Here is a 24,964-nt window from a genome sequence, read left to right as displayed (position 1 = left end):
AAGAACACACAAATCATCTCAAGTTATGGATAACCCAATGAGTATAACACACTATAGAGATGCAGGGAATAACTAATAAGTTCTTCAAGACATAGTCATTTTAGAGAAGTTAAAATTTCTTTCTCCTTCTATGACTTCAAGAAATGAATCTCAAATAAATCCATTGTAAACAAATCCAATACATACAAATAACAACAATATTTTGATTACTGATTACACTGTTAACTAATTCTTTTTTCACATCCCTATCCCTTAAGTTTCTGCGTTAGGGTATTTGTCAAATGTATAGCTTAGTTTATGCAGCTTAAAATGTTAGAAGGAAAAGCACTAGATCTGGAATCAGAAAATATCATCACTTCTCTTTCTGAATCGTGGTCAGCTGTGTGAACTTCCTCAACTTTCTGAGCATCTCTGAGTGCGTACACACACACACACAAACACATTAGTAATACAGAAATAATGCCTGTCCTGATTATTTCTCAGAGCTGTTGGCAGGATCTAATTGGACAGATGTAAGAAGATAATCAAAGGATCCCAAAGCAGACTAATCCGAATAAATCACCTGAGAGACTTCTGAGGCTCCCTGGCCCTCATCCTTATTTTTAAAGGCACTCTAAGTGATCTGCCATTTGGAAACCATGTTATACAAATTGTAAATGCGGTTGAAAATTATTATTGTATTGCCAACTACTACAATCTCTAACATTTTCCTTTGCAGGTCATCAGTCATCATAGTTTCTGAGTTCAATAGCATTGTAGACCATCTTTGGATTGCTTTTAGTTATAGAGTTTATATAAGCTGCCATCCTAAATAAAATTTTAAAAGCTTTTGATAACAAGTTTCAGCCTTTATTCCAAGGGAACCTTTCCTTCTGTAAGAGGGCTGATAAATAGATTTAGTCATATTAGATGATTAGAGCATTCTGTAGTCTAAATTAACAACATAAATCCACTCTTCACTTATTCACAATGGATTAAGCTAAATTATTGGTATGTCGGAAAACCCAGAAACGTATTTTAGAGTTAATAAAATGTATTGAATGACAAAATACTTCTCACTCTAATACTTCTTGGTACTTCTGAATATTACCTTTCCAAAAACTGTAAGGTTTTTGTTTCCTACGCATTCACTGTACCTGGGTAATATATATTTCCAGAGGTAGTTGCTTTAATTTCATCTGTTACATAATCGTTATTGCAATTTGGTGAACCATGATGTTTTTAAGACAGTGGCTTAAATATAAGAATGAGCTACTGGAATAAAAACCAAGCATGAAACTAGAAATTACTTCTTTGCATTACAAACAACTAGAAGTTTCTACTCTGTAATGTAGAAATTTCTACCAGTAACATAGAAATTACTACTTAGAAAGGTAGAACCAAAGGTTAGGTATAACATAAAAGAGAGGTTAACCAGAAAAGAAGTCTAATGATAGCTTTTTAAAAATTTATTAACATCCTTTTGTAGTATTCAGCAAAGGATTAATCACATCACAGTGACACATAAAACAAGGTCAAAACATTTTCTTTGAAACAACAATAAAAAGAAACTAGAGTATTTAGAAATGAATTTCTTCCAGGTGCTTCAGCTCCTCATTGCTTTGACAGGGTCCCAAGTCAGCACACCAGGCACTCATGATCAGGCCTCGATTAGTTTCCACACCATTCATCAAAGGCCCTCCCTCTATTCTATGTGAATGAATTTCAGTTTTCCTTGTGCCGAGTTAACAAGGCATAATGGATAATCGCAAGGGCTTGCAGCTCAGACAGATTTTGGGTCCAATTCTGTCCCTGTCACTTACCAGCTGTGTGACTTGGGTACATACTAGCTTCAGTAAGACCTTGCTGCACCAAGTGTCCTCTGTAGAACAGCAGCATTATCACTACCTGGGAGCTTGTTAGAAATGCAGACTCTCAGACCCAGCTCTGGAGCACTGAGCTGGAATCTGCATTTAAAAACAAAATCCTCCGCTAAAATTGGCATTGAAATTTAAGGATCATTGCTGTAAGCCACAGTTTTCTCATCTTTAAAAATAAGGTGAAACAGGGTTTAAAAATCCTTTTAAAGGTGCTTTACAGGATTAAATGGGGGTAACAAAAAGGGCTTAGCATATTACATGAAATATAAATCTATAGTTAATATTATCAATAATTTTCAAAAGCACTTTTTGAAAATTGCCCATTTTAAGGAATATTATTTCCATTTTAAGGAAAGTAAAGTTTAAGGAATTTGAATAACATCATTTGGTCATATACTGGTAAATAAAGCCACCAGGACTTAAATCTCCATAGTGTGGCCACACATTTGTATATTATACTCAGATGTACAGCACAAATATACTTTCCTCACTTTTCTGTGATTGATGATATTCTTTGTAGTGGGAAGGATTGGAAAGACAAAACTTTGACATTTATGTAATTATAATATTACAATCTCTTCTTATCTGCATAAAGTAACACCTTTTGTTCAATGCATTGTTCTTTTTTCCCTGCTTCCTGCTAAGGTGGTATTTTGTCCTTCGGAGGTTAAAATAAGAAAGGGCCTTTCTGCCTTTCTGCCAGGAAATGATAGGTGAAAACTGGTCCCTTCATCTAAAACCAGTACCTTCTGGCCTTTCAGAGAAATGTGCCTTATTCTACTGCTGGGTGCTGACTCTGATTGCCTAATTCCTGTGCACAGTGGCTTTTTATCCTGACTCATACTCTCTCAGGACCTCTGTATTTCCTCAGTGGAGAATGTGGATTGGTTTGGTTCAGCTGCATTTCATACCCAGCTTGTGGAGAATGAGGAACAAGACTTCAGACTCACCGATTTGGCCACTTCACTCCACCAGTGCAGCTCTATCCCTCCCATGTTCAGTTGGCTGTGTTGCTGAGCTCCAAACACTGGGCGCTTCTCAGCGTTCATGACAAGCAACTGCAAAACCCCCCTCCCATTGCTTCTGAGAGCAGTTGCGCAGATGGGTACAATTCACCTACAACTCACGATAGTCCTGATCTCAGAAAGGTATTCAAGTACTCTCTCTACTTATTTCATACAGTCTGTGCTTTTACCAAACCAAGCTAGGAACTGTTTTTGTACAAGCCTCATGGTTCCCTAGCTCCATAGTTTGCCATAGTGTTTCCTTTGCCTGAAGTATCCACCCTCATCCCCGTCTGATGTGTCCAAATGGTACTAATTCCATAAGACCCAGTTCAAATGTCATGTCCTCGATGCCTCTATATGTGATAATATTTTCTCTTTGACTCCAAAGTTCTTTCTTTGGACTATGTAGTTCCTATCTTACATGTCTTGCCTCTTCATAACAGACATAAATAAAAGCTTTCTAAGTTCAAGAACAGTGTTTCATATGTTTACCTAAGTTCTACCTACTCTGCATCAAAAAACTAGCACAACTTTACTTGATGGTAGAGAGTCAATGAATATTATTGAGTGACTGAAGCCAGCTTTCAGAAAGACTAGAAAACAGCTAATATAGAAAAGCAGGAAGACAGTTTTCTAGACTGGGAGTTAGAATCATAGGCTCTTACAGCTTGAGAAATACTAGTTGAATCTTTTCATAGCATATTATTTGAAAAAACGGAAGCCTATGTAACTAAGTAAGGATCCAAAATGAAAAGACTGGGCCAGATTCTAGGTCTTCCATTTTCCATTCTGGTGTCTTTTTCAATTATTTTTTAATTATACAAACCCTATAATAGATAAAAATTTTGAAAAAATGTATTTATCCATGATCGTGACTCCACAATAAATGAATTGCTATTATTCAGATGCTCATTTCAGCATTATCCATAAGAATATATAGTTTTGCATAGATAATCCTGATTCACCTAAAATATCATGTTTGCTTTATTTTCACTTAATATTATTCTACATTCCTTTCTCTTTGTTATTATTGTTACTATAATTAAAACTTTTTATGACCACATAAATTTCGTTGAATTAATGTACCAGAGTGCTCCTGGTTTCCCACTAATTAGTTAAAGCTAATACATAACTTTCTCCTTGTAGCTTTTATTTTTAATGTTTCCAATGGGTATATTTCCAAAGATGAGTTTTCTAAATCAAAATCTATAAATATCTTCATTGATTTTTTAATCTACACTATGAAACTGTTTTCCAAAAGTGTTGTTTTTAAAAGGATTACACTACTTTTACAATGATCTGACAAGCATGTGTTATTGTTAATTTAAATAGGAAAATGGTACTTGAATGTTGCTTTAATCTGCATTTTCCTGATTATTAACAATGTCTACTTCTTTACTCTTTGTAATTCTACTAATTGAGAAGGTATCATTTATCTATGTCTTTTGCCTTTTGGCTATTCTTTTTTTTTTTTTTTTTTTTTTTTTTTTTGAGACGGAGTCTCGCTCTGTCGCCCAGGCTGGAGTGCAGTGGCCGGATCTCAGCTCACTGCAAGCTCCGCCTCCCGGGTTCACGCCATTCTCCTGCCTCAGCCTCCCGAGTAGCTGGGACTACAGGCGCCTGCCACCTCGCCCGGCTAATTTTTTGTATTTTTTAGTAGAGACGGGGTTTCACCGTGTTAGCCAGGATGGTCTCGATCTCCTGACCTCGTGATCCGCCCGTCTCGGCCTCCCAAAGTGCTGGGATTACAGGCTTGAGCCACCGCGCCCGGCGCCTTTTGGCTATTCTTAACATTAAGTCTTTTTTATCTTTGATGCAATTTTTAAAATTAATCTGCTTTTTGCCCATCAAGAAAACAATAAACAAAATGAACAGCAACACTGAGTTCAAAACAAACAAACAAAAAAAGGATCAGAAATGACCACAATTAAGGTTATAGTCTTCTCTGTCCTTCTCTTCTATTGCCCTCCCACTAGTCACTTCTCTAATTTCTGTTCTTTTCTTGAGTCCAGGTTTGCTTTCTTCTTCCTGTTGTGCTTTCTTGAACTGTCTTCCCAAAGCTTCCATGTGGTTTGCAATATTCTGCTCTTTTGCAAGGCAACATATCAGTTTATCCTCATATTCCTTAAGGTAATATTCCCCAAGGTGGGGTACAAGGTGACATACTATTAGTGGAATGTAGTGCTCTATAGACAAACTTTGTAAAAATTAATAACATTTTATTTAATGTATATTATTATCTACTTCCTAATTATATCAAGCGACACTGATTTTTCCACTTCTGTGAAGAATTTATATATAAAGATACTTAATAACATATATCTTTTTTGTCATATGGACTTTTATCCCTTTCTCATGTAAACGGAATACAGAGGTAGGCCAATCCAAACTGGAGATGAAGCTTTCTAGGGCTATCAAAAACTCAGGTTCCTTTCATCCTGTTTCTCTGCCACTCTCAGCATGTGGTATATACCCCATGGTTCAAGGTGGTAGCCTGAGTGCCACCATATTTAAGCTAGCCATGAGAAGAATGTATGGCAGTGTCATCAACGGAGCTAGAGTATGTTTTGGGAAGAAGACCAGGATTCTAGTTTTAGACATGCTGAGTTTGAGGAGATGTTGACACAGAAATTAACACTGTCAAGTAAGAGTCTCGTACTTACAGAGAAAATCTAGACTGGAGATGTAAATGTGGGGATCGCCTGCATATGCATGCTAATTAAGGCCAGTGGTGTGGATAAGAATGCATAGAAATTAGTGTAGCGTAAGAAGAGAAGTAAATCTAGCACTGAGCCTTAAAGAAATACCTATGTTAGGCTCGGCGACATGGCTCATGCTTATAATCCTAGCACTTTGGGAGGCCAGGGTGGGTGGGTTACCTGAGCTCAGGAGTTTGAGATAAGCCTGGGCAACATGTGAAACCCTGTCTCTACTAAAATACAAAACTTAGCCACGTGTGGTGGCACATGCCTCTAGTTCCACCTAGTTGGGAGGCTGAGGCACAAGAATTGCTTGAACCTGGGAGGCGAAGTTTGTAGTAAGTCAAGGTCATGCCACTGCACTCCATCCTGGGCAATAGAGAGAGACTCTGTCTCAAAAAAAAAAAAAAAAAAAAAAAAAAAATGAGCGCAGTAGCTTACGTCTGTAATCCCAGCACTTTGGGAGGCCAAGGGATCACGAGGTCAGGAGATCAAAACCATCCTGGCTAACATGGTGAAACCGTGTCTCTACTAAAAACACAAAAAATTAGCTGGGTATGGTGGCATTTGCCTGTAGTACTAGCTACTAAGGGAGGCTAAGGCAGGAGAATCGCTTGAACCTGGGAAGCGGAGGTTGCAGTGAGCCGAGATGGTGCCTCTGCACTTCAGCCTGGGCGACAGAGCAAGACTCCATCTCCATCTCAAAACAAACAAACAAAAAAACAAAAAACAAAACAAAGAAAGAAATACCTATGTTAAATGGCTGTGTAGGAAAATAAAAATTTAAAAACAGCCTGTAAAGGATACAAAAAATGAGTAGCCAGAGATGCAGGGTAAACAAACAAAAAATAGGGGATTATGAGGAAATATATGCCAAGAGGAGGAACTGTTACACATAGAAATCAAGCTGTTCAAAGGCCAAATAAGATGCAGACTGAAAAACATCCATTGTATTTCATTGTATTTCTCAACATGGAAGTATTGATGATTTTTGCAAGATTGGCGAGAGGGTCTAACTGGAGTGGGTTGCTAAGTGGATGGGAAGTGAGGAAATGCAAATCGACAGATTGGACAGCAGAACAGTGCAGTTGTTCCTGAGAAGGAATGATGTATTACACTTAGGCCTTGAAGGAAAACAGTGGGATTTTCATATTGTTTTGTTTTAAATGGAAGATCTTAACATATATAAAAGCCAGGAATAATTCATTTCACAAGGAGAGAAAAAATATACAAGAGAGTGTGAAAATCCTGAAAATATGGGAGAGGGTGGGAAGAAAAGCTCACCATTGTAGACATGGGCTTTAGCTAGGAGAAAGAAAGACAACCTTCTCTATTAAAACCAGTTATAGCAAAGAATGATGAATGAAAGCATGGAAGTTAAAACAGGGTGTGTAGGTGTTTACAGGAGAAGTACTCAGGGAGAGGTGCATATCAGGTCCTTCCCTAGTTTTATATAATTTTCTTCTGCTTATGGATATAGTCTATTGTTTTCAGTGGTGGTGGAATAGTAGGGGTGGGGAGCAGGAGAATAGTTCTTGCAGTGTGTTGTTTCATGATACAGAAATGGAATCATAGTTTAAATGATTGTTACATAAGTTTTATATTTCTTTTAATTTGTAATAGAATCCTAGCAAGCTAGACATTACCTCACTGTCTCATCAAAAGCATTGCTATTGTTTTCATTCATTTTAACGACTTATTTTTCCAGTGGTATGAGGGATTATGTAAAGCAATGATCCACAATTATTTTTGCACTTTGATTTCAGAATCTCAGGTTGAATACAAAATGCTTTTCTCTTCTTAGTTTTATTTTACCCAACTAACTTATTATTCTATGCTATGACTCCTGTATTATCTCTTTAATATCTTTTTCTTTTCTATGACTTTCTGTGCCTTGAGTATCCTGATAAACTTTAGAGAAGTGGAACCAGTATCCTTACCTTGAACTTGGTAAAGTCTTGGGAGAAATACCCCTTCCTAAATCCTCAGTGTAATCATCATCCAGTTTTAAACACATCACACACACACACACACACACACACACACACACGTCAGAATTTGCAACTTTAATCCAAGACCAAGGAATCCTACTTTAAAAGGTCTGTCTCACCATAGGCTTTTTTTTTTTTTTTCCCTGTATCCCACATGTACCGGTGATATAGGTGGAGAAATGTAGTAGATAAAGAAATGAATTTGGCTTCTGGAGCTGTTCTTTCATTTAAATACCACTTCTGTCATCTTAGACAAGTCACTAAACCTTGGTTCCTCTGTGTGGATCGGAAATAATTATACACCAACTCTTCACAAACCTAGGGTACTCACGTGAGGATTAGCTCCAATAGGCTCCTCACAGGTTTTTCATGCTTGAAGCACCATTAATTATCCCCTTCTCAGTAACTGTATAAATCTCTAAGTTAATCCATTAAAGTCTAGTCATGTTCTCTCTATTAGCAAGACCCAACTGGGCAGATAGTCCTATTAGGATCATTGTGAGTCTCCCCAGGGTTCTCCCCCTTCCATTTCTGATTATGCTGTGAATAAATTTCCAGAATTTCAGAGGGGTTTGCTTGCAAGCTAAAAGGTCTTTGCAAAGACTCAAAGAATAGGGTCTGCTTCAGACAGAGGGAGGGTTTGCAATATGCGATGAACCTCTCAGTCCCATTAGAACCTTAAAGATGATGACAGCTCACATTTAGTGTAATGCTTAATTTGTACAAGACTATTCCAGGCACTTTTGCATGTAGACAGATAATTCTCAGATTACCCTCTGATTAATATCATCATCATCTCTATTTTACAAACGAGGAAACTGAGGCACAGAGAGGCTAAATCACTTGTCCAGGATCTGGAGCCAAGTAACAGCGATGATGCTAGTCATACTGATGCTTCCTTTTCTTTGCTGCACTCGGATTCTGAGTTTCACAAGAATGTACCTGGGTGCCCATTAGAGGGATATGAATAGTTTCTTCGGAACCCCAGCGGTCAGCTGGTGCCTCCTGGAGAGTGACGTCTTATCTTAACGGGACAGGGAGGCGGGGAGCGAGTGCAGAGCACTCAGCGCCCTGCACCGCGGCGGGGCAGCCTGGAGCGGAGCAGGGAGCCCGAGGCGGACAGACGTCTGCTGGGGTTGAGCCGCCAGACCGCGAAAAGTAGCTGGAGCCAGAGCAGGGACAGAACCTGTTGCTGCAGACCCGCTTGGTGGATTCTGGTTCCCGCCGCCGACAGGGCTCGCCGGGAGAGGTAACAGCATGGGCCAGTCTGGCTGGGAGCCCCCGCGTAAGGGCGCGATCCCTCTCTAATGCCTAACGCTTGCCTTGATGATACATATTAGCGATTGGGGACTGACATCTTGGATTTTTCAAATCCCTTCCTAATTACACAGGCATCCCTTTGGTCACTGGCCCGACATTGGGGGACTTCTCTGCCCTGGATGTCTGCACCACAGATGGCTGTGGCCCCAGGCTTGCAGAGCAGGGACCTGGTCAAGGGATGTGGGGCGCTTTCTTAACCTTAGAGTTCCCCCCAAATCCTCTCCAGGGCTGTATTGTAACTTTGTTGAATTTCCTTAGCCGGTTTGAAGCTAGCGAGTTTCTAAACTGTTTTCATCCGTGATGCTTCTGCACAATGATCTTTGTGTATCTGAGGCTTCATCCTGTGCATTTCCACTTACTAGAAAAGCTAAAATAAGGTTTCTGAGCTGCGTCCAGGACACCAGAGTCCTTATTGAAGGCGTTTGGATAGGTTTTAATCCCCTTCCGGGAGTGAGATAGGGTTTCCAGACAATACCATTTTAGTTCTTCTGCCAAACTATCAGGCATTTTCCAACAGTGCTGCCCTAGGTCAAATTTAGGGTCTGGAGGAGAGGAAAATGATCTTCTTCAAGCTATCATTCCAGTTAAAGACAGAACTACTAACTAAAAACCAAAAATACATTTGTTCATTTCCCATTTCCCCTCAGCTAGACTGCAGATCTTTGAAATATTAATTTATTTTTTTAAAATCTTATTTATAACATGAATTATACTAAGATGGTGGTTTACTTTTTTTAAATCCAAATATGCAAAGTTGTTGTAAACGTATATCTAAATTTCTAATTCCATTCACATCCAAATAACTTTCAAGTGGTAACAACTAATGAGAGGAAGGATGGAAAAATCAATGGTTTGTAAACTGTGAAGGACATATCTTTGTTTCCATCTGGATTTCTAATTAAACCATAATAAATTGAGTAAAATTATAATAATGATGAATCTAAGTTACGGTTGAATTTGTAAAATGGCTATAACATGCTCAAAAATAGTGCCATTATCATCAATAGAATGGTAATTGTATGCAGAATTCAGTTAGAATATTTCATCTGTTAAAAATGTCTATAGGTTGATCATTTAATAAAACGGTGATGCAATACAGTGCAGTAACAGTACTTACTGCACTGAATTTAAAGGCACCTATTAACATTAAAGACTGGCTATTGTAATAATGAAAAATGTGCTTTCTTTATTGCTTGAAAATAACAATATATCACTATCCTATTCTTTTTCTCAATATTTGTTTTTTCAAAATCCATACACCCCAATAAGATCTTTCTACTAGCCATGATTTCTTCATGTCTATAGAAAACTTCAGAGCATTTGAGGCTTAAACTTATTTTTGCTTCATCTATCTATTTGTCTGTTTTATCTGGCAGTTTTATTCTTGGTGCATTTTGTGAACACATTATAAAGTATCTAAAATTATATATTAGAAATTCGTTGTTTTATTTGTATGATTATTTTATCCCATAGTTCCTATAAATCATACTACTCACTAATACTATCTTTTACAGATGCCAAAGACTATAGGTTGAATAAATATGAATTCACTATAAACCAATGAATGATTTCTTCCTGAAGTATCAGTTTATTTATTATAGTTGTTCTTTGGCTCTGTGTGTGTGTGTGTGCATGTGTGTGTGTGTGATTTTTTATGAGAATTCCATGCAAATGCCTCTATGATATTATAAACCTTTTCACTGTATTGCATTAAAATGGATTTCCAGCTGTAATATGGAACACAAAATAAGGACAACTTCATGCCTCAAAGCTTCAGATACTTAAAAATAATAATTTTGTAAAATACTACCCTCCTTATTATGGAAAAAAGGACATTTATTTTAGCTAAATATTTTAAAACTGTCAAGCACATTCAAAGAAAATGGGATAAATATAATCTCATATTCCTAAAACATATCTGGATTAGTCTATTCTCATGCTGCTATAAAGGACTGCCTGAGACTGGGTAATTTATGAAGGAAAAATATTTAATTGACTCAAAGTTCTGCAGGACTGAAGAGGCCTCAGGAAACTTACAATCATGGCAGAAAGGGAAGCAAACATGTTCTTTTTCATGTCATGGCACGAAGGAGAAGTGCCAAGCAAAAGGGGAAAAGCCCCCTATAAAACCATCAGATCTCATGAGAACTCACTCACTATCATGAGAATAGCATGGCAGTAACTGCCCTTATGATTCAATTACCTCCCACCGGGTCCCTCCTGGCAACACATGGGGATTACAAGAACTACAATTCAAGATGAGATTTGGGTGGGGACATGGCCAAACTATATCAATATTTATATAGTATTCTAATAATCTTAACAAATTGTTCCCTTAAACATGTGCATTTTATGCTTACCATTAACCTGATGTTAACAGTTAATTTTCCTTTCCTCTCTGTTTCCCTTTGATTTTAAGTTCTAGCTTTATGGATAAATTGGTTCTTAAATGAATTTTCCAATTGCCTTGAAACTGAACGTTAAGGCTTCAGGGAGACTTTCACTCCATTAGACTAGAAGGAAATGGAAATATACTACCCATACAAAAAGATGCAATGTCACTACAGCAGACAGCTGTTGAGAATGGTCTGGTATCCTTGCTTTGTGGAGTTTTCAAATACGAGACTTCTAAAAGTAAAGAAATTAGGTTTCTTCCCAGTCAGGCTTCTAACTGGCTCTGTGCCTCAGGCAAATCATTTAACTTCTCCATGTCTAAGATTCCTCAAATGTAAAAGGATGAATTATAATTTGATTTCTAAAATCCTTTCACCCCTCTAGATTTCTCTGTTTCTATGGTAGAGGGCAGAGGATCCAGAGTGAGAAAGCTCATATATCCTTGCTTTGCCATTTGAGAGCTTCAGCCCTTAGGCAAGGCCCTGAAATTCTATAACATCAACACCTCCTCTACAAAATGGCCTAATAGAAGAAATTAACAGAATGATCTATTGTGCTGGATACTGTGTCTGGTATACAGGGGATGCACGAGAATGTTTTTAACACACGCATCTCTGAAATATCTAAAGGGATTTCTGCCTGTGACAGGGGAGGAAACGAGCTAAAAGCAGAGGAGTCTCTCCTGCATCTGCAGGTGGGCAATTCCCAGTATAGTTTCTATAGCATGTACCAGAGACCAGGAAAAGAGAGGTCCAGAGCCTCAAGCATAGTATGAATGCCTCCTTGATATCTTCCCATAGTTTAGCCCCGCCCCCCCTAAAAAAAAAAGGCAAAGTGAGTCAGGACAGCATAAATATTAAATTTAATGCCACACATGAATGACAAGACATGTCCTATTCTGGTTTCCATGTCAAACTAGGCTTGATTCTATTACAGCTAAGCATACCAGCTAGGTCGTATAATGACAATCAGAATAATTGCACAATCCAAATCACACTACACCAGTAATTAGAAAAGAGAAAGAAAAAAGAAACAAACAAAATAACTCCTGAAATGCCAAAATGTTGGTTCTCTTTCAACTGTATTTCCATTTAAAATTTAAAGTTTTCAAATATTATGAAAGTATATTTCTTTTTTTTTTCTTTTCTTTTTTTTTTTTGAGATGGAGTCTCGCTCTGTCGCCCAGGCTGCAGTGCAGTGGCGCGATCTCAGCTCACTGCAAGCTCCGCCTCCTGGGTTTACGCCATTCTCCTGCCTCAGCCTCCCGAGTAGCTGGGACTACAGGCGCCCGCCACCTCGCCTGGCTAGTTTTGTGTATTTTTTAGTAGAGACGGGGTTTCACCTTGTTAGCCAGGATGGTCTCGATCTTCTGACCTCGTGATCCACCCGTCTCGGCCTCCCAAAGTGCTGGGATTACAGGCTTGAGCCACCGCGCCAGGCCGAAAGTATATTTCTTACTATTTTCTTCTTGGGCTATTATAAGAGTCTTATTTAGGTGTCTACATAGAGTCTGGGTTCCATGTGGCAGTTGCAGACTAAAGTAACTGCCATTAGAACTGATGAGCCTTTTTCTAGTCCCTCAGACAAGTCTCAGTTGATCCGTATTTTCAGAATTCTGGAGGGTTTACCAAATGTATTAGAATATTATAGTTCTGGTTGCATTCCCTCAAAATTTAGAAAACATCAATAATTTCCCAAAGCCAAATGAGATCAAAATATCTAAACTTAAGTGAGCTGTAACCATACACATTATCTCATTTAATCCTCATGATTTTAGAAATTGAGTAAGCTTACAATCCATTTTTGGTGTTTAAAGAAACTGAGGCTCAGAAATAATTTGCCAAAGTAAATATGTTTACTAGTTTGAGGAACCAGGATAATGAACTCATGTCGTGTCCCAGTCCACATGTTTAAATTCTAGCCACTGCAGGGCTCCCAACTATGTAGTAACAACAGCTTACAATCAAAGTACCAATTTCTGCATATACTGATCCTTTCCACATGAAAGCTATGTACCTAGGAAGAGATAAATATTACAGTCCTCATGAAGATTTTTCTAAGTGGAAGTAAGAAACATCGGAGTTATTTGTGAAACTTTTTGAAATGTACCGCCACAGATTAGTGGGCTGGAGTTGGGTTTGGGTGGTATGTGTTTGTGTGTGTGTGTGTGTGTATACACACATTTTATATATATATATAATATATACATTTAAATATATAGTATAGATATGATTCTGAGTCAAAATTATTTTCATGATTTCCCATAATGAAAAAAATTTGTCCCAATCCACATTGCCATTTTGTAGCCATAGACAGACTAATCTTAAGAATCTTAAGTGTTGTCTTGGACAGGAGGTATTTAGAAAAATTATAGCAAGAGGATAAATATTTCTTCAATTTAGCCTCACCAGAATGTGAGTTAAATCAAATAGTTGTATATATTAGAATTTATCACCTGCAAACATACAAGGAAATAAGGACAAATTTTAGATTAAGTGCTTGCACATGACCTTATGATTCTCATATCTTGGGGGAGTTTGTGACTTATAAAAACTGCTTTATCTTACCAAGAGTGCCGTCTCAAACACCCTATCTCCTTGCTAAACGTAAACATTTAAAGAGGTGATACTTGCAGTGCTTAGGATTTCTCTCAAATTCCCTACTTTCCCTTAAAGTATGGAGTCTCATTTAAAATCTTTAAAGTATCTCATTTAGGCCAGGTATGGTAACTCATGCCTGTAATTCCAGCACTTTGGCAGGTAGAGGCAGGAGGATCACTTGAGCCCAGTTCGAGACCAGCCTAGGCAACATAGTGAGATCCAGTGCCTACAAATTAAAAACAACCAAACAAACAAACACAAAGAAAGAAAAAAGCTAGCTGGTCATAGTGGCACATACCTGTAGTTCCAGCAACTCAGGAGGTTAAGGTTAAGGTGGAAGGATTTTTTGACCCCTGGAGGCTGAGGTTGCAGTGAGCCATGATTGTGCCACTGCACTCCAGCTTGGGCAACAGAGCAAAATCTTGTTTGTAAAAAAAAAAAGAAAAAAAAAAAAAAGGATCTCATTTAAAGTCTCCAATTTTTCCTTCCCATTTTACTTCCTGTCCTTGCATTCTTGGCACACTGATAATAAACTGAATGTGAGGTCTCTCTAGGATCACACCTTCCACTCTTTGTAAGGATGCTGTATCTCATTTACAATAGACAACTCTCTCAGCACAATTTACAGCCTTGCGTTTCTCTTTCTCCTTACTCATGATCTCCTCTTCTGTCTGGAATTCCGCATCCTCCACAGGTGTGCAAAGTGTTTTCTTTGTTTGTTTTTGTCCTTGGGTAGCCATTTATATCGTTTCTATCAGTGTTACTAAAGGCTTCGAAGCCTTTGGCTAAAATCTTCCCTGTTTAAGGGAGTTCCCTTTGTTCTTGCTCTTTTTTCAGCTGGAAAAACTACATTAAGTAATTTCTGTGATATATGCTTCTTTCAAAACTAGTGGCCCTGTGCTTCCCTTAACACAGAAGTATCAAAGATCAGCATGAGCTTGGCCAATATCCTGAGCTTGCTTTTCTTGATATTTTGATTATCTAGGTTTTAGTAACTTCTAATTCATGTTTACCTACAGAATTAGTGCCCAGCTTGAAGATTCTACAGTATCCAAAGCCTTACAATTTCTCACTATCCGTATCCTCAGCTCTCATCTCTTTTTTCCTCCTCTTAGACCCTCAAGCCTTGAACATGCCAAGCTCATTCTCAATCACAGTTTTTGCACCTAATGCTCTCCCTGCCTGGAAATCGTGTCTCTCAGAGCTGCGCGGGAGGGGTTCTTTAAGTCCTTTCATCTTGGGTCTGGAGTGCCTCTCCACACTGGTGGTCATCACAGTATTGTCTGATTTGTGTCAAAGCCCACTTGCTAGTGGAGACTATCTCCATTTATGTGTTCACTTATCAATGATATTATTCCCCAAAATGAAATATAAGCTCCATGAGAGATGTACACTATGCATTCATATTTATTGCTGGCCTTAGTGCCTAGAACAGAGTCTAGCACATAGTAGATACTCAGCAAATAATTGTTCTGTGAAAATTTTACAGCCATTTCCCTATTAGATTCTCCTGCATCTTTTTATAAGTACAGACAAGTTGCCAAAACTTCAACCTTAAGTTGCTCCCATGATTCATTCCTGTTTCTAATTCTTTCCTGTTGATCCTACCTTAGCTAAAATACCAATAAGTATATATTTTTTCCTTTAATATGGAAAAAAATTTTGAAAAAGCTATCACTGCACTGTTTTAATATACATTCAGGTTCCATAGTATCTGTATATGGTTGGTTCCAAAGAATAATCTGGATCTGAGTACTAGGAAAAACTAAAATGAAAAGTAGCACAACATTTACTTTTTATTAAAGTTACATTAGCCATTCCATTATTTTCTCTCTTTTTTTCTTTTTTTTTTTTAATTATACTTTAAGTTCTAGGGTACATATGCACAACATGCACGTTTGTTTCCTATGTATACATGTGCCATGTTGGTGTGCTGCACCCATTAACTGGTCATTTACATTAGGTATATCTCCTAATGCTATCCTTCCCCCCTCCCTCCACCCCACGACAGGCCCTGGTGTGTGATGTTCCCCTTCCTGTGTCCAAGTGTTCTCATTGTTCAATTCCCAACTATGAGTGAGAACATACGGTGTTTGGTTTTCTGTCCTTGAGATAGTTTGCTGAGAATGATGGTTTCCAGCTTCATCCGTGTCCCTACAAAGGACATAAATGCATTCTTTTGTATGGCTGCATAGTATTCCATGGTGTATATGTGCCACATTTTCTTAACCCAGTCTATCCTTGATGGACATTTGGGTTGGTTCCAAGTCTTTGCTATTGTGAATAGTGCCGCAATAAACATACATGTAGCCTGTCTCTTTATAGCAGCATGATTTATAATCCTTTGGGTATATACCCAGTAATGGGATGACTGGGTCAAATGGTATTTCTAGTTCTAGATCCTTGAGGAATTGTCACACTGTCTTCCACAATGGTTGAACTAGTTTACAGTCCCACCAACAGTGTAACAGTGTTCCCATTTCTCCACATCCTCTCCAGCACCTGTTGTTTCCTGATTTTTTAATGATCACCATTCTAACTGGTGTGAGATGGTATCTCATTGTGGTTTTGATTTGCATTTGTCTGATGGCAAGTGATGATGAGCATTTTTTCATGTGTCTGTTGGCTGCATAAATGTCTTCTTTTGAGAAGTGTCTGTTCATATCCTTTGTCCACGTTTTGATGGGGTTGTTTGTTTTTTTCTTGTAAATTTGTTTAAGTTCTTTGTAGATTCTGGATATTAGCCCTTTGTCAGATGAGTAGATTGCAAAATTTTCTCCCATTCTGTAGGTTGCCTGTTGACTCTGATGGTAGTTTCTTTTGCTGTGCAGAAGCTTTTTAGTTTAATGAGATCCCATTTGTCAATTTTGGCTTTTGTTGCCGTTGCTTTTGGTGTTTTAGACATGAAGTCCTTGCCCATGCCTATGTCCTAAATGGTATTGCCTATCCTCAGAAATAATACCACACATCTACAACCATCAGATCTTTGACAAACCTGACAAAAACAAGAAATGGGAAAAGGTTTCCCTATTAAACAAATGGTGCTGGGAAAACTGGCTAGCCATATGTAGAAAGCTGAAACTGTATCCCTTCCTTACATCTTATACAAAAATTAATTCAAGATGGATTAAAGACTTAATTGTTAGACCTAAAACCATAAACACCCATTCCATTGTTTTAATTGGCATGATTTTTCATCTTTAAAATATATTTTGAAAATATATACATATAGAGAGAGATAATTTTGTATAAGTGCCAAAACTAAATTACATCATAATGTTCTTTTTTAATTCTTAATTTTAAAATTCCCTCTTAATTGCCTCTGTCTACCTCTTCTCTTCTGCTTCCGTGTTACAGGTAACCAGTCTTAACTGGGTTCTATTATGTTAGATTTTTATCTACTCTTATAGCCATTCACATATATACACATTCAAATCAATCTTTTTGTCATCATTTAGAAAATATACACATCTTGTTTTCTTACTCATGATTACCTTGTGGAAATCCCTCCATGTCAATTTTTATGGATAAAATTCAATTCTAAATGGCTATATGTAATATAACATGATATGGATAATGAGAAACAAATTCAACCATTCCCTTTTTGATAAACATTCACTTTGTTTCCAGAGGTTTCTATTTTGTTGGGTTTTGTCATAAAACAAGGCTATAATAAAAGTAATTATTTAAAAACTATTTTATCTCCAGGTCTAAAGAGCAAAGCTATTTTTCAATTTTAATGTATATTGCCTTATTGCTTTCGAAGTACTACAGTTATTTACATTTTTAGTAGAAGACTATGACACTGTTCTTTACTCATGTCCTTACAGCAATAGGTGTTGTAACTGTTTACATTATTAGTTGTTAATTTGAATTTCTTAACTACTTGTGAAGTTAAATATATTTTTATATTCTTCAGATGTTGGAACTTCTTATGTAAATCATTTATTAATATTCTTGCCCACTTTACTGAGATATTAGTATTTTTCTCAATTTATATGCTCTTTGAATATTATAATTATTAATGCTTATCATAGATAGTAAATGTTTTCCATATCGTCTGCTGTCTTTCTTCATAACTTTATTGTGCACATTTAAAATATTTGTATAGACAATATATTTAATTTTTTTGTATATATTTTGGATTCCAGTGTTGATTAATATGATTTTTCTTATTGCTACATTAGACATGTAGTCTTCTAGATTTTATTGAAGGATTTTTATTTTTAAAAATTTTAGCATTGGTTTTTAATTCAAGTGGAGTTTTAAAACACATGCCATAAATAGTGAACCAACCTTCACTTCTTCCAAATAACTTACTAAATATTTCATTCTTCCCCTTCGAATTGAAAACCCACTTTTGACATATTTTAAAATCTCATGTATAATGGGATCTATGTTTGTATCCTTGATTCTGTTTACTGACCAATTTCTCCAGTTCTATGGCAACACCAAATTGTTTTGATTATATTTGCCATAGATCATTTTTCTGATATCCTAAAAAGCATATCTCCTTACTGTTTTTCTCCACAAATGTTCTTAGCTTTTCTTGGGCACATTTTCTTTCCTCTGAACTTTTAAAAATAATATTCCTAAACAAATCCTGTCACTGCTTTGCAAATATTTTTACCAAACGAACTGTTTGTATATACATATTTTAAATGATATTATATTAAATTGATATGTTAATTTGGGGAGATGACCTATAAATTATTAAAATTTATCTTCCAAAAATTAGGCATGCTGTTCAATTTTAAAGAAATTTTAAAATATTTCAATGGGGTTTTATTTTTTATGTCATTATTTTATATTCCACCTTTTTTCCTGTTAAATTTATTTTTACATATGCTACATTTTAGTCACTGCTGTAAAATATATATATATATTTATATATATTCATTTAAATTTCTAGGTGCTATTGCTAATATTAAGAATGACCACTTTAAAAAATTTTTAAACTTATTTTATATTCAGGGGGTATGTGTGCTGGTTTGTTACAAAGGTATATTGTGTGATGCTGAGGTTAGGGGGACAGTTGAACCTGTGAGCAAAGTCTCCAATACATAATTTTTCAACTGTTGCTCCCTTCCTCCCTTCCCCTTCTTGTATTCCTTAGTGTCTATTGTTCCCATCTTTATATCCATGTGTTTCCAATGATTAGCTCCCTCTTATAAGTGAGAACATACAGTATTTAGTTTTCTGTTTCTGCATTTATTTGCTTAGGATAATGGCCTCCGGCTGTATCCATGTTGCTGCAAAGTACATGATGCTGTTCTTTTTTATAACTGCATAGTATTACATGGTGTATATGTATCATATTTTTAAAATCCAAACCACTGTTGATGAATACCTGGGTTGATTTCGTGTCTTTATTATTGTGAACAATGCTGCAATGAATATATAAGTGCAAGTGTCTTCTTGGTAGAATGATTTCTTTTCCTTTGGATATATACCAAGTAATGGGATTGCTGGTTTGAATGGTAGTTCTATCCTTAGTTCTTTAAGAGATCTCCAAACTGTTTTCCACAGTGGCTGAACTAATTTACTCTCCCGCCAACAGTATATAAGCATTCCTTTTTCTCCACAACCTCATCAGCATCTGTTCTTTTTAGACTTTTCAGTAATAGCCATTCTAATTGGTGTGAGATAATATCTCGCTGTGGTTTGATTTGCATTTCTCCAATGTTTACTGGTGTTGAGCATTTTTTTCATATGTTTGTTGACTGCTTGTATGTCTTCTCTTGACAAGCGTCTACTCATGTCCTATGCTCACTTTTTAATGGAGTTCTTTTTTTTCTTGATTTGCTTAAGCTCCTTATGGATTGTGAATATTAGACCTCTGTTGGATGCATAGTTTTCAAATATTTTCTCCCACTCTGTAGGTTGTCTGTTTACTTCATTGAGAGTTTCCTTTGTTGTGCAGAAGCTCTCTAGTTTAACTAGAGTCTCACTTGTCAGTTTTTGTTTTTGTTGTAATTGCTTTTGAGGTTTATAAATTCTTTGCCATGGCTAATAATATGGCTTGGCTGTGTCCCCCACCCAAATCGCATTTTGAATTATAGTTCTCATAACACCATGTGTCCATGCTGTTCTTGTGATGGTGAGTTCTTATGAGATTTGATGGCTTTATAAGGGACTTTCCCCCCTTTTGCTTGGCACTTCTTGCTGCCGCCATGTGAAAAAGGGCATGTTTGCATCCACTAGTCCAGCGTGGAAATGGACTAGTAGAGTATATTGGTACCCAGAATGGAGTGCTGCTGTAATGATAGCCAAAAATGTGGAAGCAACTTTGGAACCTGGTAAGTGGCAGAGGTCGGAACAGTTTGGAGGGCTCAGTAGAATATAACAAATGTAGGAAAGTTTGGAACTTCCTAGAGACTTGTTGAATGGCTTTCATCAAAATGCTGATAGTGATACGGACAATAATGCCCAGGCTGAGGTAATCTCAGATTGAGATGAGGAACTAGTTAGGAACTGGAGCAAAGGTGACTCTTGTTTTGCTTTAGCAAAGAGACTGGCGGCATTTTGCCCCCTTCCTAGAGATCTGTGGAACATTCAACTTGAGAGAGATGATTTAGAGCATCTGGCAGAAGAAATTTCTATGTGACAAAGCATTCAAGAGAAAGCAGAGCATAAACGGTTTAAAAAATATGCAGCCTGATTATGAAGTAGAAAAGAAAAATCCATTTTCTGAAAAGAAATTTAAACCAGTAGCAGAAATTTGCATAAGTAATGAAGAGCAGAATATTAATCATGAAAACAATGGGGAAAACATCTCTAGGGCACATCAGGGCAGCCCTCCCATCACAGGCCCGGAGGCCTAAGAGGGAAAAATGGTTTCTTAGGCCGGGTCCAGGGCCCCCTGCTGTGTTCAGCCTTGGGACTTGGTGCCCTGTGTCCCAGCCACTCCAATCATGACTAAAAGGGGTCAATGTACAGTTTGGGCCATGGTTTCAGAGGGTGTAAGTCCCAATGCTTGTTAGCTTCCATGTAGTGTTGGTCCTGCAGGTGCACAGAAGATAAGAATGGAGGTTTGGGAACCTCCACCTAGATTTCAGAGAATGTATGGAAGTGTGACCTGGATGTGAGACATGGAGTCAAAGGAGATAATTTTGGTAATTTAAGGTTTAATAATTACCCTATTAGATTTCGGGCTTGCATGGGACCTGTAGCCCCTTTGTTTTGGCTAATTTCTCCCATGTGAAATGGTGTATTTACCCAATTCCTATACCGCATTGTATCTAGGAAGTAACCAACTTGCTTTTGATTTTTATAGGCTTATAGGTGGAAGGGACTTGCCTTGTCTCAGATGAGACTTTGGACTTCGACTTTTAAGTTAATGCTGGAATGAGTCAAGATTTTAGGGGACTGTTGGAAGGGCATGATTGTGTTGTGAATTGTGAGGACATGAGATCTGGGAGGTCAGGGGCAGAATGACATGGTTTGGCTGTGTCCCCACCAAAATCTCATCTTGAATTGTAGTTCCCAAAATCCCCACATGCAGTGAGAAAGATCTGGTGGGAGGTAACTGAATCATGGGGGCACTTACTTCCATGCTGTTCACATGATAGTGAGTGAGTTCTAACAAGATCTGAAGGTTTTATAAGGGACTTTTCTCCCTTTTGCTTGACATTTCTTCTTGCTGCCACCATGTGAAAAAGGACATGTTTGCTTCCCCTTCCACCACGATTGTAAGTTTCCTGAAGCCTCCCCACTCCTGCAGAACTGTGGATTAATTAAGCCTCTTTCCTTTATAAATTACCCAGTCTAGAGTACGTCCTTATAGCAACATGAGAATGAACTAATACAGCCAATGTCAAGAAGTGTATTCCCTAGGTTTTCTTCTAGGATTTCTACAGTTTTAGGTCTTACATTTAAGTCTTTAATCCATCTTGAGTTGCTTTTTGTGTATGGTGAGAAGTAGGGGTCTAATTTCATTCTTCTGTATATGGTTTGCCAGTTATCCCAGCACTACTTTAACAATATTGATTCTTTGAATCCATGAGCATGGAATGTTTTTCTACTTCATTATGTCATCTGTGATTTCTTTCAGCAGTGTTCCCTTTTATCCACGTTCTCACCAATGTTGGTTATTTTTTGTCTTTTTTAATAGCAGCCATTCAAACTAGGATAAGATGATATCTCATTGTGGTTTTGTTTTGCATTTTCCTAATGATTAGTGATGTTGAGCATTTTTTTCATATAGCCACTGGCCATTTGTATGTCTTCTTTTAAGAAATCTCTATTCATGTTTTTTGTCCACTTCTTACTGGGATTATTATTATTTTTTTCCGTTGAGTTGTTTCATTCCTTGTATATTCTGGATATTAGTGCCTTTTTGGATGAATAGTTTACAATTATTTTCTCCCATTCAGTAGTCTTTACTGCATTCATTTTTTTCCTTTGCTGTGCAGAAGAAGCTTTTTAGCTTGTACTAATCCCATTTGTCTATTTTTGTTTTTGTTGCCTGTGTTGAGGTCTTAGTCATAAAAATCTCTGCCTAGACAAATGTTCTATATTGTTTTCCCTATTTTTTCTAGTCATTTTATAGTTTTAAATCTAAGTCTTTATTTCATGTTGAGTTGATATTTGCCTATAGTGAAGGATATGGCTTCACTTTCGTTCTTCTGCATATGGGTATCCAATTTTCCCAGTACAATTTATTGAAGAGGGTGTTTGTTCCTCAATCTGTGTTCTTGTCCCTTTGTCAAAAATCAGTTCGCTGTAAATACCTGATATACTGATTTTGTTTCCTTTGGATAAATACACAGTAGTGATTGCAGGATTGAATGATATTCTATTTATAGTTGTTTTTGAGAAATCTCCACATTGTTTTCCATTATGGCTGTACCAATTTACATTCCCACAGCAGGGAGTATTTCCAGGTTCTCTATTCTGTTCCATTGGTCTATGTGTCTATTTTTATACCAACACCATTCCTCTTTTGGTTACTATAGCCTTATAATATATTTTTAAATCAGATAGTGTGATATTTTTGCCTTTGTTCTTTTTGCTCAGGATATCTGAGTAGCCAAGTACAGATGCTGTTCAGCTTATGATGTATAATAAACCCATGGTTAAGTTGACAATGTTGCAATTCCCAAATGCATTTAGTACAGTTAACCTGAACATTGTAGCTTAGTCTAGCCTACCTGAAACATGCTCAGAAAATTTACATTGGCCTACACTTGGGCAAAAATCATGTAATACAATACATATTTTGTAATAAAGTTTGAATAGCTCATGTACTTTACTGAATGCTGCACTGAAAAGAGAAAAAATAATGGTTGTATGGGTACACAAAGTATGGTTTCTGTTGAATGCATATGGCTTTCACATGATCATAAAGTAGAAAAATCCTAGGTTAAATGTTTGAATGTTGGGAACTGTGGGTATTGATGAGGGTGTGGAGTAATGAAAATTTTTACTTGCTTTGGTCACTTTGGAAAGCAATTTGATTTCATACAATTAAAAATGTATATGCCCTATATATGCATAAGGAGATATGTATAAAGATGTTTATTGCAGTATTATTTATAATAAAATAATGAAAAAAACCCATTAATTAAAGAATGGGAAAGTAATATGTAATATAATCATGTGGTAAATACCGCAGGTAGGCAAAAAAACAGCTGCCATGATTTGGTTAAATGAAAAGACTGGATAGATTTGAGCCCTGGCCCTGTCATAACTTTGGATAGTTACTTATACTTTTCCTGCTTCAGCACTGTAAAATATAAATAATGCTATGTTTTGAGAGCTCCCTCCAAAACTCATGTTGAAATTTAACTGCCAATATAATATTTTTGCTAACCGGGGCCTTTAACAGATGATTAAGTCATGAGAGTTTCACCCTAATGAATGGATTAATGCCATTATTGCAGAAGTGGGCTAGTTATTGCAGGAGTGGGCTCCTGATAAAAAGATTAGTCCAGCCCCCTTTTGTTCTCTATGTCTCACATACTTGCTTATCCTTCCACAGTGGGATGACCCTCACCAGATGCTGGCACCATCCTTTTGGACTTCTCAGCCTCCAGACCCATGAGCCAAATAAATTTCTGTTCTTCATAAGTTACTTAGTGTGTGGTACTCTATTATAACAGCAGAAAAAAGAGATACTATTCGTACTGAAAAGTGAGGCTGTTGTTATAGCAAAGTGCTGAAAAGGTGGAAGCAGTGGAACTAGATAACGGGTAGAGGCTGGAAGAATTTGGAGGAGCAGGCTAGAAAAAGCCTAGATTGCTATGAATGTAGCATTAAAGGCAACTCTGGTAAGGGGTCCAAACAAGAGGAGAGCTGTAGGGAAACATGAAACTTTTTAGAGATTACATAAGGGGTGGTGACCAGAAGGCTGATTGAAATATTAATGGTAAAGGCCATTTTGATGAAGTTTCAGAGAGAAATTAAGAATAATGTTTTAGACACTGGGGTAAAGTCCATCCTTGTTTTACAGTTGTAAAGACCTTGACTGAGTGCCCAAAGCCTGAGGGCTTTGCAGAATGCAGAGCTTAAAAGTGATGAACTAGGATATCTGGCGGAAGATATACCCAAGCAGCACAGCATTCAGGCTGCTGCACGGCTGCTTTTAACCATATACAGTGAGAGGTGAGGGATGACTTCAATAAAGAACTTATACTAAATAGGAAACAGAGTGAAAGGATTTGGAAAATTCACAGCTTAGTTATGTAAATAATTAAAAAAAAAAAAAGAAAATTTCAGAAGTGAACACTATGGATGTGGCCAAGTGACAATTGCTAAAGAGATTAATATGGATAAAAGCCAGGTGCTATTTATCAAGACCATGGAAGAAAAACCCTGAAGGCATTTCAAGTATCACTGAGGTTGCCCCTTCCGTCATAGGCCCAGAGCTGTAGGAGGGCAGAATGGTTTCTGGTGATGGTCCTGAAGCATCTTCCATGGGCTCACTGCCCAGGGCTAACTTGGGTCTCTACAGATTGCAATTCTAACAATGTGCCCCTAGTCTGCACTGTGAGCATCTCATATCTAAGGTTTTGATTTAACCCTTTTCCAAGTGGGCATGCTCAGTCTGGGATCTGGTTTAGCTCTCCCTGATCTAATTTGCCCCACTGCCCA

General features: G+C 37.3%; 1 protein-coding gene across 1 annotated transcript in view; it reads left to right on the top strand.

Annotated features, from left to right (window-relative positions):
• The first annotated feature begins 8,436 nt into the window (after nt 1–8,436).
• Nucleotides 8,437–24,964, top strand: part of NPFFR2 (neuropeptide FF receptor 2) — a 98,128-nt gene continuing 81,600 nt past the window's right edge. Inside the window, exon 1 of the mRNA XM_025386163.1 lies at nt 8,437–8,805. The gene's annotated coding sequence lies outside the window, so the exon portion shown is untranslated. The remainder of the gene's footprint in view (nt 8,806–24,964) is intronic.

The sequence above is a fragment of the Theropithecus gelada genome, chromosome 5 (assembly GCF_003255815.1).
Source record: "Theropithecus gelada isolate Dixy chromosome 5, Tgel_1.0, whole genome shotgun sequence".
Taxonomy (NCBI): domain Eukaryota; kingdom Metazoa; phylum Chordata; class Mammalia; order Primates; family Cercopithecidae; genus Theropithecus; species Theropithecus gelada.
Note: the sequence above shows the minus strand (reverse complement) of the source record. Positions and strands in the feature narration are given on the sequence as shown.